We start from the raw sequence: 21,735 nt of genomic DNA, 5'->3' as shown, positions 1-21,735 counted from the left end.
GAGACAAATGGAGTATATTATGGCTGGAAGCAGCGCCCACAGGCTATCCCAACAGCCCCTGCTGGCTTTAAAGAGTCAAAAGAGAGTAGGGTTGGAGAATGAGAGCAGCTGTTGCTGCACATCTGCTCACTTTGGTGGAGAAAAAGGCTATAAGTGGCTTCCAGTCATGAAGACTATGTTCTACCCTCACTGTTGGAGACTGTAGGCCTCTGAATACCAGTTGCCTGGAATAACAAATTGGATTACAGTCCTGCGTGTGGGCTTACCATAGGTATTTGGTTAGGAAAAGTCTTTATTTTGCATATCTGTAATTTTTATCAGGCCTAGGCTCCCGGAACTTCCAAATTCTGGAACATGGGAGGGGGGAAGGGGAGAAAGGAGAATGGGAAGTTGGAGAGAAACATTGGAATGACTTTGCAAAAATACTTGCAATGCTGTGTTAAAAGGTACTGCATACAATGCCTTGGAGTAAGAAAAGTCTTTGAGGCAGATCTATAGGCTATCAGAAAGCAAAGTCTATTCAGTGTTCCATTTAAAATGAATTAAAATGGCAAGCTCTTTCTATTGCAACCTTTTGACATGGTTTCCCCTTTGCTATATGCTTTTCAAGAGTCCCCATGCCATTTTCTCAGTATCATTTGATGCAGGATAAAAGGACTAGACAGGCTTGTAATCTGTATGCTTATGATAGTAGTTTTGCACTCAAAAATTCCTAGCTGGTCAGAATTCAGAAAATTATATTTCAGTGTTCCTGGATACCTGGCTGGAATACTGATTTTGAAATGTTACACAACATTTCTTTAGCTCTCTGCAGATTGCCATAGAATGCTAAGTATGAAACAATGTAAGTTCTGAAACAAAATGGAAGCAAATGCACAAACCAGGAATAGATGAAGACAATTCATTGCTATGAAGCTTTAATTTAGAGAGTGTGAGAGTTAGGGTAATCTGTATAATCTCTCTTCTTCTTCCACTTAAAAGATATTGTGTGGAATATGCAGGGCACTCATTTCACTGTTTAGAATCAGAGCCAGAGATACGAAGGGCTCAACCACATTTACCTGTTGCCCTGCTTTTTCCAGGCACAGGTCTGCAATTTAAAGCTCTAAGTCCAAGCTCTCTCTCTCTCTCTCTCTTTGCCCTGGAGCTTTCCCCACAAAAACCCACTCTTCAAAGCTGAAGGGCAACCAACAACAATTCAGGCTTTCTGTAGACTGCTATTTGCTCCGATCCAGCTTTAAAGAGCAGGTTTTCACAGGGAAAGCTCTGGAACAAAAACAAAACAAACAAAAATGGACTTGGAGCTTTAAAGTGCCGGCCGTTCCTGCAAAGAGTGGAGGAAGCCCTAAGCAACACCTGTGATTATCTTCATAGCTACTTTTTAAAATACGCCATGGTCCAATAGTCTTTCGTTATTCAAATTGTTCATGGCTGCACACAAACACGGTGTGAAAAGACTGGAGTTGTAACATATATTCCAACTATGGGGAAAATCTGGCTTCCTCCCATATTTACGTTACAAGTAACAGATATGAATGCTGACTTGCTTTTGCCTGTCTTCCCTCTCCTTCCATCACTATACTTCCTTCTCTCCATGTTTATTCTAAACTGACTCTTAAATTATCTCTCTGGCTCTTAAAAATACTCTTTATACCCTTCCTTGTTTGAAAACTTGTTTGTTTTTGATGTTTATCTGTTCTTCAAGATACTGGACTTGCAGCTTCTTCCTTCTTCTGTACTGCTGGAGAGTGCTTCTATCTTCTTCTCAAGAGATGCTTGGAGTATTTTCCTCTCCCAGTGCCACGGCAAATAGGTCAACTATCAGCTCAGAGTTAAATGACAGACTGAGAACCTTAAGTGTAACTCATACTTTGTAACCACTTGGATCAGTTATTTCAAAATGGAGCTGCTCTTAAACTGTTTGGAAACTAAAGCTTGTGGGAAGAAGTGGGCACAGATAATGCTACTTTCACCAGATGAACATCTGACAAGGAAGTGCTATTATTGTGGCACAATGCTTTTGGGATTCTCTTCCGGGGGGGGGGGGGCAGCGGATGCAGCTACTTAGAACCCTTCCAAAATTTATTACCCAAAACATGCTGTCATTGTGATTTTATTGGCTTATGGAGAATAACATCAGAAAACCCTGCTGGGTCAGGCTGAAGGCCCATCTAGTCTAGCATTCTGTTCTCACAGTGGCCAACCAGATGCTCATGGGAAGCTTGCAGGCAAGACCTGAGTGCAGCAGCACTTTCCTCACCTCTGATTCCCAACAATAAGTATTCGTATTGCCTCTGACAGTGGAAGGAGGTAGAACATAGCCATAGTGGTTAATAGCCATTGATACTTGGATGTTTTTGGTAAATCTGATGGTTTTAAACTTGAATTTTATTGGTTGTTTTTTTTTTTCATTTGGATTCAATGGTGGATGTATGCTTGTAGCCCCAGCTCTGTTGAACTGTTACAGACTGCTACTCCCGGGGCAGTACTCAGTCAAAGTCAAGTGAGTCGGGGTCAAGAGGAAGGACTGCCAGATGGGCTCCATTCTCTTGGTACAGCTCCTTCGAATTGCTCCCAGGTTTCTTCTCTTAATGTACCACATAATGCATGAAACAAAGTGGCATCATTTAGAGTTATGCAACAGAAGGGCACTTTAGTATAGCAATTTATTCATCAGGATTATTTCTTCTTCTGCTACTTTTGTTATATACCCTCTGTTATGTAGTGTCCTTGCAGGAAGGGCTCTGAAGTTAAGGGTAAGTCTTTGGGCCAGCCTCTTTGTTGCCAAATCCTTAGACTGCTGAAGCCTATGTCCTTCTAGATTGTCAGCACAGAAGCCTTTTAATTTACAACTTTTTGGTTCAGTGGCTACAGTGGAAAGGTGCTGTTTAAACAGTAATGTCTTGGTCTTTGATACAAATGACGAAATGATAACTTTGGTAATTTAAGACATCAAATCTCATTATGTTTTGACTCTGTGTAATATTAAGATAAAGTTCAAGGTTCTGCCAGCACTACAAGTAGGACAATATTTAGTGAAAATCCTACGACAAACACTCTCTTCTTCTGATTACAGGTCTCATGTTCTCTAACCGAAATGTACTAACCAAATCCTGTCTTGTGGGAAACTGTGCTGATGCCTTTTCAAAGCCACAGGGATGCAAACATCAGCCTGTTAATCTAATTATCTCGTGGAACCACTTTAGGCAGTACGGTTAAAAAGAGAGAAAACAGCGGTAGCGGCAATATGACTGCATTATTAAAACCAAATGCAGATGGGCTTTTTAAAAAGATGCCTCTGCTAGATTCATCAGCAAACCCTTTTTCCAAGAGCTCAATTATGAGTCAAATTTAGTGCCATTTCCCTAACTGCAGTATCAAAAGAGAAGGAGTTTTGAAAACACAAATCCTTTCCAACATTACAAAATTACCAGCCCCATTCACAACAGGTGGATAATTGAATGACGTGGATGCTGAAATGCTAACATTATGCAATTATTTGATGGGTCTTTTGTCATGACTCCTGACCAATAAAAATGGTGCTACTCCTCCCTTCTCTCTCACACACTCTCTCACACACACAGTGAGGAAGCAGTCAATCCCTCTCTGCTAAATTTAATAAGCCAGGAGAGATAGAGATCAAGTTGGCCACGTGGAAAAGTATATAGCTACCAGCCCCTTGCCCACATCAGCTGACTGTAGAAGCTGAAGCCTATCCCATAACACATCCATGTCTCCAGCACTGGATAATTAACCTGGAATCGCAACAACTGCAGAGTCAATATCACTCCAAAGTCAAGTGGCTTTATCATCAATGTATGTTGCCAGTTGGTCAAAGTGAGTCCTTAAATGCTCCACAGGCCCCTCCTCCAACTTCTAGTATGGTTGGCCACCACTCATGGCACTACACACAGAGAGTGCAACAAAGGATTTACAAAGGAAACGTAGGCCCTTTTAGAACCTATCTTACGTAGATGTAACATTCTCTCGGAGACTGAAGAAAGTCAAGCATTAGGAACATAGTAAGCTGGGCCAGTCCATCTACTTCAGTATTGTCTAAAGTGTTTGGCAGTGAATCCCCAGGGCTTCAGACAAGGTCTCTCTCAGTCCTGGCTGGAAAGGCCAGAGTTTGAGCCCAGGACCTTTTGCACAAAAAACATATGCTCTGTGACAAACTATAACCCTTTTGCTAAGAGTGTACTAAAATATATGAAGATACAATAGATTATGAAATACATTAGATTATGGTGTGTATGACAAGAAGGGGTTTTTGAGTGGGTCCCTTCCAGTTTTCTGGTTTCCAAAACACATGCATCAGCTTTCCAAGAATATAATAGAGAGGCAGACCCATATGCTCACTTACAGGCACAAGGAATATCACAGTAAATTATCAGTGGGTTCTATCCAACAAACTTCTACTCAGAATAAAATTAAAGGATGTAAGTTATTGATGTTTACTGATCTCATTTGGTATCCTCTGGCCTTGCACTGGATACAGTGCTAAGTATATAATTTTTATTAACTGGGTTCCTTTTTTATTCAAAACAATAAATTTAAATTTTGATTTCACAAATAATTAGAAGGAAACAGTTCAAAGGCAGGGCACAGATCCATCCAAAGTGATTCCCCCCCCCCAGTTGAGAGTCAGACAAAATCTAAATGCTTTGCCTACGTCCATAAGTTTCACTGTAGTGAAGATCCAAAATTTTAAGATGGAGAACTGTTCTCTAAGGACCCTAACAATCCAGTTATCAAGGCTAATTTTTCTGAACCGTGGAGGGGAAAGATAAACAGTAACTTCTAATATATGCAGTGGTGGTTTTCCTTAGGGCTTAATTTAATTCTGGGCATCTCAAGGCTGTCCCCCAAAACTTGTTGGACTCAGCTCTGGAAGATGTGAAATCATAAAGATGAGAGCGCTTCTGAATATAGCTCATGGGGCCTTTGTTTACAGCTGAGTGAACCTTGAACACGGAGGGGATTAATCTAAAGATTTCCAGGGCAAATGATGCAACATCCAAACCGGGATGAACATCCTCATTTAATTAGACTTTGGCAAGTTACAAACTAAATTCACCCAACTCTTGCTGGAAAGAAAAACAAAATACTCTGCATCAAGGGCTGAAATGAATCCTCTGCCCTCCAATATGCAAACTAGGGATATGTGAGGAGAAGGCTGCTCACACAGAATTAAATTGAGCCCTTCAAAGTAAGTTCCAGTGATCAACAGAATACTTTGGGGTCAGGGCAGGGTAGCATGTGGTGGCGGCTTCTTCAGCAGTTCCCAAAACTAAAGGTTCAAAAGCCTACAAAAAATGCAGGAAGCTGCCAAACCATCTAGCTAGAACACATTTAAATGGACAGCTATGGTAAGCAGTGCTTAAAAAAACCCAAGGCACAATATGCAAAGGAAAAATAAAATTGAATATAGAAGGAAATCACAGTTTACATGGCATTTAAATGTAAAAGAAGAAAATACATCTGAACTGTCAAAAAACATTACAAGAGGAGAAAGCAACCTCATAAGTTTCCTGAGGCAAATGCATTTCAACACTGCCTGGTGCAAGGTAGAAATATCTCAAGGACTTTTGCTGAAAGTTCTCCAACACCTCAGAATGACCTGGCCTGGGGCAAATGCTTCCCTGCCAATTCTCTGTGTCCCTAGCCTTCCTTGCAGAAATTTTTTTCCTCTTTCCTAAACTTACGGGGAGAGAAGAAAAGCTGGGTGTGCAGAAGTCTCTCCCGTTTGCAAGACCTCCCTTTGCTTTTTTCGACATAGTCTGGAAGCCTTCTCACCCAACCCCTATTCCTTCCAGTAGTGTGCTCGCTCTCTCTCTCTCTCTCTCTCTCTCTCTCTCTTAGTCTGTCTGTCTGTCTGCCTGGGCTACTCCTTGTACCTTCATCAGGGACCTAGAGACACTGGCCAATGACAATTTTCAGGGATCAGTTACTGTAATATTCCTGTAATCCCTTTAGTCTAATGCAAACTCAGCCTTTCCCTTCATGTCCCCTGCCTCTCGAGCATATATTCTAAGCAAACAGAATTGGGGGAAGATAGAGTTTAGAATAACGAGCTTATTCATGAGCTGAGCCAAAATTCAAATGATTTTGACTGTTCATAAAAAGCTGCTTATTTCTGAAGTTGGGTGGGAGGGTGTGAAACCTCCTCTTTCCCAGTTCCAAAACTCAGCAATATCATTAGCTGTAAGGCAAATTAATTAATAAAGGGAGCCTCAGTGGAAATTAGCATTTCCATCAGTGCTGCAGCCAATCATGGCACTCCACCAGGTTATATAAACCCCAAACTAGACCGGGGCTTAAATACATAGCAGACAGTATCTTGTTTTTCGTTAACTAATTACATGGATCTGGGAGCCCAATTCTCACCTTGAAGGCCATGAGAATTTACTCCAGCAAGTGAATAGGGATGAATCATATTTTGTCAAATTTATTTTTCTCTCACTGTGAACTTTCATTTTGCTCTACCTTACACATCCGACATCAGTCAGTGTTTAAATTGATCATCACCAACTACACACACAGGATACCTGTAAATCCACAGTCATATCTTTTGCTGCAGACTATATAACAAGGGACATCCATTTTGACCAGGTGAACACCTGTCCCTCAAGAAGCGATGACAGAAAAAGACTTGCAGGGCAATAGCAAAAATAGTCATTTATTTGCACCTGGGACACTCCATAGACAAACTGCAGAAAGATCACTGCTTTAAGGAATTATTTTTTGTTCTTTGGGGTTCTTAACATACAGGGAGGGAAACAGAGTGTCTGTATTTATTTAAATACTCTTTTTTGCTATCCTGAATGTAAGATAGGGGTTATTCTAAAGTGCCTCCTTCAAGACAGCAGTCACAGCTATATAAGGCACCTTACACATTTGTTCTTTGCTCCAGAATTGCGGCTTTGCTAGTCTTTCTCTTAATGCACTTCAGAGACTGTTCTCGACAACGTGAAGAGCCAGAGTATGAAATGTACAGTAGGGGGCAGTTTGGTTTCATGATTGGGGTTGTGGCTTACCTGTATGTTTTTTGTAGTGTTTTGCTTTGGACTCCCCTACCCACCCCCATTCCTAGCTGTGTCATGCTAAAAAGGCCACATTTAAGTTTCTCTTCAAACCAGACATCAATAATATTACAAAATCACTGCTTTTTCAAAAAAAAGAAAAGTTCAAAGGGGGAAAAAAACTACAGGGATCAAAGTGTTCTGCTCAGCTCTAAAAGGAACGCAAGGCTGTTTTATTATTATCTTTTCTTCATGGGTTGATGGGCTAGAGTGGTTCTGACAAAATTACTTCAGTTTTTGTTATTAACAGATTATTCTTATTCTTATTAATTGAGTTTATATACTGCCCTATACCAGGAGGTCTCAGGGCGGTTCACAGAATAAAATCAAAATATAAAACCACAAAATACACAATCAAAATAAAAACAACCTATTAACCCCTCTTATATTCATACTTTGTATGCAATGTTCCACATATATATCCCCATTGTCCTCCATGGCATATAGCACCTTTAAAAATTATATATATGTATATGCAAATCTAAGTCTTTCTCTTGCTTTCTCTAGCTCTGGTTAGGTGATGAGGCTTCATTTTACTCCACTTATATAACACTTTCCATGTGGGGAGCACCTGTGGACATTCTGCTGGGCTGCCCAGCACCCCACTATTCATTTTCGTCATATTTATTGTAACTGGATGCACAGAGGGGAAAAGACAGAGATTACTCTAGCGCTATCCTTTAGAAGGTCTGCATGTTGACATGCAGAGGCTAGCCTGTTAGGAGCACTGCCTCACCAACATTAGCCAGCCCCACCTGCCTGCCTTCTTTCAACCAACCCAGGCACTAGTCTAACGGACAGGACAGCGCTAGAGAAATCTCTGTCTTTCCCTCTGTGCATGGTTCAAAGCTTCCTCCTCCTCCAGTCTCAGTATTGCCCTCCTAGTACTCAGCAGGGAGGAGGATGAGGAGAAAACTAGAATTGACTAACTGTCAATGAGCCTGGCTCTGCCGGTTGGCTGCCTTGAGCAGTAGCCACCACTGCCTTCTTCTCTCTGAGGTATTTGGCTAACCTGCTCCACACTACATATATGATTGGACCCTCTTCATAATAATCATAATTAAAAAGAATCTCTGCATATGTTGTTGTTAATTTCTTACCTGTCCTTCAATATAAGGTCCCAAGGCAGGTTACAACAATGTAAAAAAATGCAATGTTAACATCAGTTAAAATAATTTTGAAACCTAGCAGGTTAGGGTAAAGTCTGGGCTAGAATTCTTCTCCTCACAGTATAATTTTGAATGTGGAGGGAACTTTTCCATATGGAAAAGCATCAAAAAGCTGCTGTCTGAAATGCCACCACCCAGACACAGGTTTACTACCTCAGTGCCATGACCCTGAAGTCAGATTCCTCTGCTTCGGAGGATGAGATCTAGAACTCTGTGTGAGAAATGAACACAAGGCCAGCCCCAGAAGTGTTCCCACAAGACAAGCCTACAACGCCAGTGGCCTTTCGGCCTTATAATGTTACATTGCCATCCTCAAACCCAGAGGAGCCTATTGCAGTGGCCCCCAGTAAGGTGTGAGTCCACCCCACCATGCTGTCAGAGTAGAAGATGGCAGGAACAGGCTGGGCTCCTTTGAGGCTTTCCACACAGAGCATTTACAGTTGAATAGTTGCTGATTTTATAGGATTTATTGGCATGTTACAGACGCTTCAGGTTACAGACACTTCAGGTTACAGACTCTGCTAACCCAGAAATAGTACCTCGGGTTAAGAACTTTGCTTCATGATGAGAACAGAAATTGTGCTCCGGTGGTGCAGTGGCAGCAGGAGGCCCCATTAGCTAAAGTGGTACCTCAGGTTAAGAACAGTTTCAGGTTAAGAATGGACTTGGAGAATGAATTAAGTTCTTAACCCGAGGTACCACTGTATTCCTGAATAATGTCTAAAACAAGCCCTGTACTGAGAAGCAATAGAAAAATTATTTTGTTCCCATGGCAATATATCACCAGAGCATCAGGGTTACTCAATGGTCTTTTCTCACGTCTTAAAAGACTGGCCAGGTCTTGACCCAGGGCTTTAAAGGTAAGTTCCTGCCCAACTAGTTTACCACTTTAGCAGACACTTGCCCAGAATGACTAAGTTGGAAAAGACCCCGGGGATGTCCCAGTCCAACATACAATGTTTCAATCTGGAGAAAAGGCTTTATTATTATTATTATTGGCCAGTCAACCCAAATCTCCCAAAGAAAGAAGCCTGCTCTGCAAGACAGTTGGCTTCTCAGTGGGGCAATGAAACATAACTGTACTAACAGTGAAAACAAAATACTTGCTTTTAGCAAAGGATGATTTCCTGGGAGTCCTCACCTGGCGGTGTGCTGCTTTATGATTGTGAGAAGCATAACAAGGCCCCTGAGTAATAGTCGGCTCTGCAATGGAGCCTCCTGTGCTCTGACTGCTGTATTTTTTCATTTGGAAGCAACTAGCCTGAGATGACACTGGACAGGAATGCATGTTGGCTGGAGGTGACCCAGGGTAAAGAAGAGCTCAGCGAAATAGCACAGACAATACTTGCCCTTCTATAATATTTGGCTCATGGGCTCTTTGGGCTCTGTCCCACCATGCATTACTGAATAAAGTATGAGTGTTTGGGAATTTGGTGTGAACCTCTGTACTTGAACCCTCAAGGACAATTTCCTCCACATTTGCCTCCCTAGTAAGAGGCAGTATTGCTTCTAAATACCAGTTACAGGGTCTGCTTGCAAGCTTCCCATGGACATCCCAAGGCTGGCCATTGTGGGAACAGGATGCTGAACTCAATGCGACACTGGCTTGATCTAGAATCATAGAATCATAGAATCATAGAATCATAGAATCATAGAATCATAGAATCATAGAATCATAGAATCGTAGAGTTGGAAGAGACCACAAGGGCCATCGAGTCCAACCCCCTGCCAAGCAGGAAACACCATCAGAGCACTCCTGACATATGGTTGTCAAGCCTCTGCTTAAAGACCTCCAAAGAAGGAGACTCCACCACTCCTTGGCAGCAAATTCCACTGTCGAACAGCTCTTACTGTCAGGAAGTTCTTCCTAATGTTTAGGTGGAATCTTCTTTCTTGTAGTTTGGATCCATTGCTCCGTGTCCGCTTCTCTGGAGCAGCAGAAAACAACCTTTCTCCCTCCTCTATGTGACATCCTTTTATATATTTGAACATGGCTATCATATCACCCCTTAACCTCCTCTTCTCCAGGCTAAACATGCCCAGCTCCCTTAGCCGTTCCTCATAAGGCATCGTTTCCAGGCCTTTGACCATTTTGGTTGCCCTCCTCTGGACATGTTCCAGTTTGTCAGTGTCCTTCTTGAACTGTGGTGCCCAGAACTGGACACAGTACTCCAGGTGAGGTCTGACCAGAGCAGAATACAGTGGCACTATTACTTCCCTTGATCTAGATGCTATACTCCTATTGATGCAGCCCAGAATTGCATTGGCTTTTTTAGCTGCTGCGTCACACTGTTGGCTCATGTCAAGTTTGTGGTCAACCAAGACTCCTAGATCCTTTTCACATGTACTGCTCTCAAGCCAGGTGTCACCCATCTTGTATTTGTGCCTCTCATTTTTTTTGCCCAAGTGCAATACTTTACATTTCTCCCTGTTAAAATTCATCTTGTTTGTTTTGGCCCAGTTCTCTAATCTGTCAAGGTCGTTTTGAAGTGTGATCCTGTCCTCTGGGGTGTTAGCCACCCCTCCCAGTTTGGTGTCATCTGCAAATTTGATCAGGATGCCCTTGAGTCCATCATCCAAGGCGTTGATAAAGATGTTGAATAAGACTGGGCCCAAGACAGAACCCTGTGGCACCCCACTAGTCACTCTTCTCCAGGATGAAGAGGAACCATTGATGAGCACCCTTTGGGTTCAGTCAGTCAGCCAGTTACAAATCCACTGAGTGGTAGCATAGTCAAGACCGCATTTTACCAGCTTCTTTACAAGAATATCATGGGGCACCTTGTCAAATGCCTTGCTGAAATCAAGGTAGGCTACATCCACTGCGTTCCCTTCATCTACCAGGCTTGTAATTCTGTCAAAAAACGAGATCAGGTTAGTCTGACATGACTTATTTTTCAGAAATCCATGCTGACTATTGGTGATCACAGCATTCCTTTCTAGGTGCTCACAGACTGTTTGCTTAATGATCTGCTCCAGAATCTTCCCTGGTATTGATGTCAGACTGACTGGGCGGTAATTATTTGGGTCCTCTCTTTCCCCCTTTTTGAAAATAGGGACAACATTTGCCCTCCTCCAGTCTGCCGGGACTTCGCCTGTTCTCCAGGAATTCTCAAAGATGACTGCCAGTGGTTCTGAGATCACATCTGCCAGTTCTTGGATGCAGTTCATCTGGCCCTGGAGACTTGAATACGTCTAAACTAGCCAAGTATTCTTGTACTATCTCCTTAGTTATTCTGGGCTGTGTTTCCTCTGCTGAATCATTTGCTCCAAATTCTTCAGGTCGGACATTGTTTTCTTTATCGGAGAAGACTGAGGCAAAGAAGGCATTGAGGAGTTCAGCCCTTTCTGTGTCCCCTGTTTGCATTTCACCATCTTCTCCTCTGAGTGACCCCACTGTTTCTTTGTTCTTCTTTTTGCTACGAACATACCCATAAAAGCCTTTTTTGTTGCTTTTAACCTCTCTAGCAAGCCTGAGTTCATTCTGTGTTTTAGCTTTTCTGACTTTGTGTCTACACGTGCTGGCTATTTGTTTGAATTCCTCTTTGGTGGTTTCCCCCCTTTTCCATTTTTTGTACACATCCTTTTTAAATCTTAACTCAGTTAAAAGTTCTTTAGATAGCCACCCTGGCTTCTTTAGGCACCTTCCATGTTTCCGATCTAGCAGGGCGCTCTTATGTTCTTATTTATTTCCTGCATTTATACCCCACCTTTCCCCACAAGGAGCTCAAGGTGGCATAACTGGTTCCCTCCATGCTCAAAATTAATCCCTGCAACAACCCCATGAGAGAGGTTGGGATTAGGGGCAGTGACTGGCCTAGGGTCACTCAGTGAGCTTTCATAGCTGAGTGGGGATTTGACCCCTGGTCTCTCAGGTCCCACTCTGACACTCTGACCATTATACAACACTGTTCATTTTGCTGCTCCATATACAGTCTTAGTATTCCTGCCCCTTAATGATTATTTGTAATTTCCCCCCATGGTGCTTCATGCTTCACCCTGATATTCTATGGTACGGTATTACACCAAATCTTTTATAAACAATAAACAAAACGATCAATCTGATTTCTATGTGACGTTTCTGTTAATTGTTTCTTTACGTGGCTAAACCATAATGCTCACAGCCTGGCATCTCACAATTCCATTTAACTTGAACTGGATAACTCTTTTTTTGTCTATGCAACATTGTTTCCCTTAAATTCCCTGGGAATACCACATCTCACCTAGTCTTCATTTCACATCTCCTTTCTTGTTTGTTTTATGATCTCTGCATTCTCAGATGTAGTTTTCCAGCAACTAACCAATTTGGTCTTCCTGCCAGACATGCACATATATTAGACATTTCTGATGTCCAAGGGCTACCCCTTAGGGACACTGCTTACAGCTTCTCTCCTTTTTAAGAGAGTTTTTCTGACAAGCAAAAATCTGTCTAATTTTTTTAAAAAACTATTTTCTTTACCCTTGCTATCCACTGCTCTGTCCTCTTGTGGTTAGCACTGGGCTTCAGTTTAAGCAGGAATCTATGAAGCAGAATTTGAGAAAATATTATTTTCAAATTTCCAGCATTTAAACTGCAGACTGCTTTAGGAAGACTGCAGTTGTGAGTGCAAAGCAAAAACACAAATATAAGAGCACCAAAGGCTGTGCCCACATCAGTGATCCTGAGATAATGGGGGAGGGGGTTTCCTCCTACCTAGATATGTTTGCTTTTTAATTTTGTAGATGTGAGATTGGAATGCTAACCTGTAGGAACCATATAATTTAATTTAATAGACATTAATTACTTAAGATATATGAAGAGTTGGAGCCATGCCAACCACATGCAATTTTGTAACATGACAGGCAACAAAACAGATAAGCAAAAATGTTTGCACACACTATACAGTGGTACCTCTGGTTACGTACTTAATTCGTTCCGGAGGTCCGTTCTTAACCTGAAACTGTTCTTAACCTGAAGCACCACTTTAGCTAATGGGGCCTCCTGCTGCTGCCACTGCGTCGCCGCTGCATGATTTCTGTTCTCATCCTGAAGCAAAGTTCTTAACCCGAGGTACTATTTCTGGGTTAGCGGAGTCTGTAACCTGAAGCGTATATAACCTGAAGCGTATGTAACCTGAGGTACCACTGCATTTTGGAAAGCTGTTTGCTATGCATTCAGATGCCTTTAAAATATCAGAACCAAATTTTGCACAGTGGTTCTTGAGGTCAAGGAGCAGGGTTTCATCTGTGTTTAAATGTAATTGGATGCCATTTTGAATCAAGACAGCAGACTAGTTGAAGGGCTGTCCAGTCCAGTCCTAAGAGGGCAAATCAGCTGCCTTCAGAAGCATTATCTAGTAAGGGTGATGGGGGGGGGACGATCTCTGCATTCTTTGCATGTGTGATGCTGTGTGTGATGTTAGGACGTTGGAAGGAGTTGGGATGGAGCCAAGTGCAGCAGCTGCACAGCTTCAATGGTCGGTGGCTCCTTGCCCTGCCACTGCTACTGGCAGGGGGCTGCTTTGACCCCCTCTGTGGCGGCAGCAGCAGCAGGAGGAGGAGGAGGAGGAGAAGGAGCTGGCCACTGAAGCCAAGCTACGCTCAGCTCCACGCTTGGCCTCCTTTGCCCTCTGAATTTTGGGGACTTGGTGGGGTCCCTCCCAAAAAATATTGGGGCCCCCCAAAAGGGCTCAGCTCTCATGAGTTGGCACCCTGGTTGCCTTGAATCTGTCTGTCAATAGCTTTCCCCACTATGGTGAGATTCTCCCCCCCCCCCCATTTAAACTAAAATAATTATTTATAGATGAAGACTAGCACAAATTCATACTTGATGCAACTCTCTGTTCTCTTTTTGTGTGTCTGATACATGTAGCATTTTTAGCATTACAATATTCAAGGGGTTTATATGGGAAAGCAACTGCTCCCTCCCTGCCAAACCCAACAACTCCAGGTGCTTGAAATGAAATTCATTCCAGGCCCAATATATTTTGGGGGGAAAATCCTTTCTTGGGGGCACTATAAATATGGTATATGAAGGACACACATAAGAAATTGGATAGTGACTATAAAGTGTAACACTTTCTCACGTCACATACTGATAAGCAGTACTGAAAGAATATGAAACAAAATTATCAAGTCGCTTTTTATTTAAAAATATGGCAACAAGTACTTAAAACATATATATGAAGGAAGAATATATCTAACAGTACCAAACTAAAAATGAAACACCTAAAAATGGGACCAAAAAAAAGTGTTTTTTATGCTCCAGGGAAGCTAACAATTTAATAAACTCTTCTGTCCTTTTGCTCTGGTAGGAGCTCAGTTCAATATTTCTCAAAAGCATTTTTTGTTTGTTGCAGGGCTGGGGGAAGTCTGTGTTTTCTCTGCTTCAAATATACTGCAGCAGCAGCAGCAGCAGCAGCAGCAGCAGCAGCAGCAGCAGCAGCAGCAGGAACACATGACTCTGAACAGGCAAGCACTTCAAACACTTATCTGTGCAAAGCCTTTGGTTTATTGTAAATGTGATGCTTGCGTGTGAGCCTTTTCTGTGGCTGCTCCCATACTGAGGAATCCCCTCCCTCCTGAGAGAGGCTAGATGGGCTCTCTCCTTGTTCTCTTTCTGATGCCAGGGCAATTGGTAGTGCTCCAGACTTCCCCAATCTCCACAGGCAGTGCGGGATTCCAGGAGCTGCAGGCACACTTGCCATGGTCTGTGTTCCCTTTTGAGAGACACAGTGGAGACTGTGGTGTCTTTATGATATATGGCTTTATTTACACATATATACAACCTGCACTTAGATGGGGGGATTGCATTCAGCTCTTATGAGGGTCTGGCTTATCCCTTAAGGGTAGCATTAGATTCAATAGACAGCAAAAAGCCATCCACTGTGCCTCTTAGTTCCTAGTTCTAGCCTGTCATCCCCACTCACATGGAGTTCTGCCCTTCCTTCTCGTTCTCACTTCTTACCGACTCCAAGGACCTCCCACTAGCCTACGTCATTCAATGTTGAAACTCTAAACCTCGCTTTCACCTCTGGGGTCACCACTCCCCCTTGTCTGGCAGCCTTGCCCTCTGATGGTTTCCTTGATGAGCCATCATCAGCCTTTGTCCTCTGCTGAGCTGGGTTGGCTCATTAGCATAGTTAAATCCAGGGGGTTTCCATGTTTGGCAAAGTGTAATCAAACTGTAATCAAACCTTGATTAAGTCAAACTTTTACTAAATCCAGGAATTATGGAGAAGATCTGGCAGCCAGGTATTTAGGGGGATCTCACCCCCCGCAAACCCATAACAGTATTTGAATGCTAGTTGTAAATAGTATTTCCCCCCAAGACATCCTTATTTTTGAAAAAAGAAAAGAAACTGGTTTTTTAAAGTTTCCTCTAGTATTTCAGGTTTAAGAGTAGGTTCTGCAGCTCCCTTTCAATCAACTTACCTGATTAGAATTATGGTTAGCAATGCATGGTAGATCTCATCTTGAGTGACAGAAGCATTAACAGACAAACCTACTACAGTTTGCCTGGTCTCAGCTGTCAACAGAAATAATCCCCATCAAGTCTAAAGGGCTTTCCATGGAGGCTATTGATGGCTACTAGCTACGAAGGCTATGTCCCACTTCTGCTGTCGAAGGCAATATTCCACTTGCTTGGAATCATGTGGGGATTCCCAGCTTTTGTGCTCAGATTCTGCTTTTTGGCATCTAGTGAGAAGAGGATGTCCAACAGGTAGATGTCCAACAGGTATATTGTGATCTACTGTTAGATCGCGGGGTGTCCGTGGTAGATCATGGGACCCGTGCCCAACCCTCTCCAAAAAAAGCTCAATAACTTTGACTTCCTAAGAAAAGCTCAACAACTTTGATTCCCCCCCCCAAAAAGTTCAAAAACTTTGGTAGATCACTGCCAGTTTTTTTTAATAGTGGGAGTAGATCTCAATCTCTTGAAAGTTGGATATGCCTACTGTATTAGATGGGCCATTGGGCCTGATTCTGCAGGTTCTTATCTTATATTCTTATCAGTGATATATTAACAGTAGATAAGGATACACACAAATGCCAGAAGCTGCTAGGAAGCTGTAAAGACACAAACAGATTTTGCAATGCATGGCAGTGAAGATCTGTAGAACTGTGCCTATTGATTTATAGCTTTATATTATCCATATTAATATTATCCATATTTACTCAAGTGACTCCAGTGCATTCCATAAGTTTATTCCCATATAAGTGGGTACAGGTTGGCAGCCTCATTTTGGCTATTCAGCCCAACCCTGCCACCACTAAAACCATGTTTAAATAGCTACAATGGAATATAATGCAAACAACATGGTAGAATGGTAGTTTCACCACGTAAAACAATGCTATAATTAAAAAGTACTTCAGCCAGCTGAAAATTCCCCTCTCACAAAATTAGAGTAACATTCATGCTGAGAAGCTGGTTAAAAACTCGACAGTGTTTTCAAGACGGATAGAAAAACCAGTTTGCACACGAGCATAGATATTCTCAAAGGAAAGTGCCATATTTTATTGAATTTTTTCACAATTCTGTGTTATTATATCAAGCTCACTTGACAGTAGAGGACAAACTGTCTTTCACATGCTATAAAAGTAATATGCCAGCGGTTCAAGAAAGGAGCAAGATTAAACAAGACTGTCTGGTGGATTTATCTGCACCAAATATAAGTCCTCCAGAAATTTTCAAGTGACACACTGTTTAATAAAAACAGCACAGTCCTAACTTTGAAAGATTATACTATAGTGCAATGAATTTACCCCTGAGCTGAATGTAATAACATGAAAACCCCCCAAAGCATGCATCAGTTTCCAAATTCGAATTGACCTTTTCAACACGTCTATGCCTTTCCATTTCTTTCAGTTCCAGTTTTACATTTTAGGAGGGCAGGCAACAACACCTGGGTCACCACCGGATTCTCCAACAATACAGGAAATACACTGCTAGGAAGATATATTGTGCGATTCTATCAAGAGCATTATTGACAATGAGCCATTAGAGTGTTGGTATTTCAGCAAGGACAGACAAAGCCACAGTATGCAGGAAACTGTATTTTGTTCCCTCAGGAAAGGAATCACCAAGGAGTAGTTAAATGTCACTTATAAATACATGGAGAATGAATAAATATTCTCTTGCGCTTGCACTAAACTAATAAAAACCTGATAACATTTTCAAGAATCCCATTATTCCCTTTCAAAACAGCCATATGCTATATACAAACACCCAATGATTTTTCTATATTATTTGACCAGCTTCACTAATAGAACTCATGACTTGCAGTTGTTATGCTCTTTTTGACAAGATATGGACTTCGTTAATGCAGAGAAAGCAATATTTATGGTATCGGAGCAGCTACTGGAGTACCTAAAATAATCAACACTCTCTCAACCTTTTCTGAATATCTTTTGGGCTCCCTCAAAAATTTCCAGCGTAAAACCTCCTGGAGTGGCCAGCTCATATTGATAAGAAGCAGCTCTGACACGACCTGAAGGTAGACTGTCCCTGAAGCAAGGGACCTTTGCCCCTCCAGAGGTTGTTGAACTGCAACTTCTCTCAGCCCCAGCAAATATGGCCCAATGGTCAGAGATGATGGGAACTGTTGTTCAGCAACATCTGGAGGGTCAAAGGTTTCCCAAACCTGCTGTAAAAGTTGGAATTAAATTGGCCTATCAACCTTTCTGTCTCTCTCTCTCTCTCTCCCCCCTCCCCAATATACATTCTTAACTTGAATGAGTCTGGAGGCTGAGATATATTAGGTATGCCACATGGCCTAGAGCAGGCATAGGCAAACTCGGCCCTCCAGATGTTTTGGGACTACAACTCCCATCATCCCTAGCTAACAGGACCAGTGGTCAGGGATGATGGGAGTTGTAGTCCCAAAACATCTGGGGGGTCGAGTTTGCCTATGCCTGGCCTAGAGGCCTCTACATTTGTTGTTCTCTTCCAAGCATGGAGCAGAACCTCACTGCCCAACCTTCCTGTGCAGATTATTCTCATAAATCTTGGATTTAAATGGCTTGAACTACTCTTCAAAATAATCCAAAATGCGGGACTATGCCCCATGAAGTCTGCCTGTAACCTGCTCTGCTCTTGTGGATTGTCTAGCCTAAGGTGGTCTTTGGCTTGCGGCCCTTGCCTTCTTGTGACTTTAAGAAGCACTGCCTGTAAGTTAGAAGAGGTTAGCAGTTGTGCAAAAGAAAAATAAAGACAACTTTCTAAATATTGTTTCCCTGGCATGTACCAATTGCCAGTCTATTTAGGCCAAGCTATTGCTTCTTAATTCAGTGACAGCTGGCATAAGCACAGCCTAGAAGCTAACTAAGACAAATCCTTGACAAAGGAAGGACTATGTTAGCAGGTTATTTATTACCAGCTATGGGCAAGTGTTGACAGATGCTAACGACTAGAGAGAGTGATTTAATGCAAGATCCGTTCCCCTTGCCCTCCCCGTCTCAACCCTCAAGGTAGCCAAGAAACATGGTGTGTTCATAGGACTTGACAAGAGACAGATTTCCCTGAAACTGATGGATTCAGAACCGCAGATGACAGAAGCTCTTATAACAAATGCATGATCAAAAGAATGACTATGAAACAAAAAGTCATCTGCTGGACAGCAAACCCCCCCAAGACTAGTCCGACACACCCTTTTGAATTGACACACTGGCAATTTTGCTTTCGGGATTCCTTCTTGAGATTAATTTGGCTACCAGGTTGGGCTTTGTGCTTGGTTTTGCTTTTAGGATGTTGCTGTGCTTGGTCCAAACAATATACTTCCCTTGTTCTCTTTGAAGGACTCCTGGGGCAGTCAGTTACAGATGCCTCTGTCCCTGCCACTCCTTAAAGTACAATTGCCTTAATTTAAACTGGCAGAACTTGCTCTTTTGCCTAGTGGCTGCGAGAGCAAGGTACCATTTTAAAAACTATTGTTGTCACACAGCAAGATGCATTCAAACCCACTTTAAACAGGCTTAAAAAACAACAACCCCAATTTAAAACATAGTCCCCCTGATCTCATTTCAATCTGGCCAGAATGGATTGAGAATGAAATGGCAAATTCTTATGCAAATCAGACTAGCAACAGTGTGGATCCTTTGATGGAGGAAGTTTCTCTGGATCCAACCCAAGCTGAGTTCAATTTACGGCTGTCTACACAATATACCTTCAAAAGCACATTCAAAGCACAATCCTTCCCTCAAAGAATCATGGACCATTCTTCACTTGTTGCTAAATTTGGAGGTGAGTTCTTCAGAAATTGCACATATGCTGTGAAAACTATGGTGTAGATCTAAATGTAAAGGGAAGTAAAACTGAGGTCATTTTATGAGAATATGCCTTTTAAGAGGCATATAGACCGTTGGTATTTAATTAAAAAAGGAGAAAGGATCCAGTTTTGTTGTGGGCAGCTAGTCATGCACAACAGCCAGTGGTCCTATATGAACATCCTCATTTGTATCAAAAGATTCAATCCAAGCAGATCAATGGGCGTCAGCACAGCTGAGCAGCTGGTCTATAAGAATCTGAGGGGAACTGCTCCTTGTTTCCAGCCACTAAGATGACAGTTTAGGCTGTAATCCTAAATATGTTTTGTAGGGTGTAAACTCCACTTCTGAGTAAAGATAAACAGCATTGCTGTCAGTGGAACATAAACAACAGCACTGACATCTATAAAATGGTTGATCAGAGAATGTGAAAGAAAGAAAGACAGAAGGACAGACAGACAGAAAGAAAGGAAGAAAGGAAGGAAAAGAAAGGAAAGGAAAGAAAGCAGAAAGAAAGTTGCACTTGGATCTTTCTTGCTGGATCAGGGCAGTTGTCAATTCTAATATGCACCAAATTTAGATAGAAACAGTTTACAATAGGGCAGAGAAAATGCAAATGAACTTCTGCATTTGTGGTGGAAAAGAAAAAGCCTATTCAAATTAATGAAAATTTAGTAGATGTCATTAAGGGTAATTATACTAACATCTACAGAGAAAACAAAATCTCTGGCTTGCTTGATTAGAAACGTAATAGAACAGTTCATTTGTTAATGATCAGGGATCTTATAGCAAACCTGACTGCATTAATTCAATGTCTTAAGGTTAAGATCCCATCTCTTCACGAAGCCTTCCATCTGTGGACATTTTGGATAACTTACATCAACAATTCCAGACCCGCCCCATCACAAGGCAGAACACATAACTTTAAGAGCTAATATTTATGACTAGCAAGGGTTGGTTTCAGTGGCAGCAAGCAAACATTTCCAAGCAGAAGTAAAATATCCTTCAACCATGAAACTTTCAGCAAATTTCAGTAATTTTGTTACTTTGGAAGGCAAAATTAAAGGCACCCTTAGACAAACTGACTGTGCAATCCTATTCATGCCTCCTCAGTCAGAAGTAACTCCCTCTGAATCTGAGGATACTTGAAGTGGCCAGGCCTTGCACCAGTGTTTGGCTAGTTCAGGCACTGGCATAGGGTCCCAGGGGTTCAGAACCTCTCCCCCTGACAGCCTGTTTCCTTTCATATTCTATCTGTGGTGGCCACCTACCTTGCTCGATTATACTTTCCTGGCCTACAGACCTTCTATAGAATGGCCCAGAGATGGAAAGAAGAAAAAGTCCTGACCAGAGACGAATAGCTGATGAAGATGATGGACTATGCTGAAATGGCGAAATTGACTGGGAAAATCAGAAACCAGAAAGAGAGGAACTTGTAATGTATTAAAAACTAAGGTAAAATTGGATTATTTAAGAAAAATATAGAAAACAAGTGAAGCAGTGGAAAAAGATGGAAAATGGTAACCATGGAAGGGTGGAGGGGATTCAAAGGATTCAGGGAATGCTAAATGATGATGATGATGATTAATGTTTGAATTTAAATTTGCAATGTAAAACTTACACCCACCCACCCACAGTGGTACCTGTGGTTACATACACTTCAGGTTACATACGCTTCAGGTTACAGACTCCACTAACCCCGAAATAGTACCTCGGGTTAAGAACTTTGCTTCAGGATGAGAACAGAAATTGTGCTCCGGCAGTGCAGTGGCAGCGGGAGGCCCCATTAGCTAAAGTGGTGCTTAAGGTTAAGAACAGACCTACGGAACGAATTAAGTTCTTAACCTGAGGTACCACTGTGTGTGTGTGTGTGTACACACACACACACACACACACACACACACACTATAATCCTGGTCCCAGTTACAGTTTCACTAGCTCTATGGTCCTACTAGTAACTAAATATGGTGGGCAGCCACCATGGATGGGAGCCAAGCTCCCATTGGCAGCATCACCCAACCAGCACCGAAAGAACTCTGGTGGGCAGGGTGATGAGTGGTGGCCAAGGGGAGGAGAAATGGCAGTGATGCTGTCCCTTTGCACAGTAGTAAGCAGGTTGGAGTGCATTTCGGATGGGGTGGCCTAGGGAGAGGGGCTTGCTCCTGCTCCTGTGCATGGTGGCAGGCAGGAGCCCTGCCCTGGTTGGAGGGGACATCAGTGGCACTATGTCCAGAGCCCAT

General features: G+C 42.3%; 1 protein-coding gene across 1 annotated transcript in view; it reads right to left on the bottom strand.

The window, feature by feature from the left end:
• LOC310755149 (phospholipid-transporting ATPase VB-like) overlaps positions 1-21,735 on the bottom strand; it is a 142,380-nt gene that overhangs the window by 37,476 nt on the left and 83,169 nt on the right. The window lies entirely within an intron of this gene.

Source organism: Podarcis filfolensis (assembly GCF_964270895.1).
Source record: "Podarcis filfolensis genome assembly, chromosome: 2".
Classification (NCBI taxonomy): domain Eukaryota; kingdom Metazoa; phylum Chordata; class Lepidosauria; order Squamata; family Lacertidae; genus Podarcis; species Podarcis filfolensis.
The sequence above is the reverse complement of the archived record's forward strand: the minus strand, read 5'-3'. Positions and strand labels throughout refer to the sequence as shown.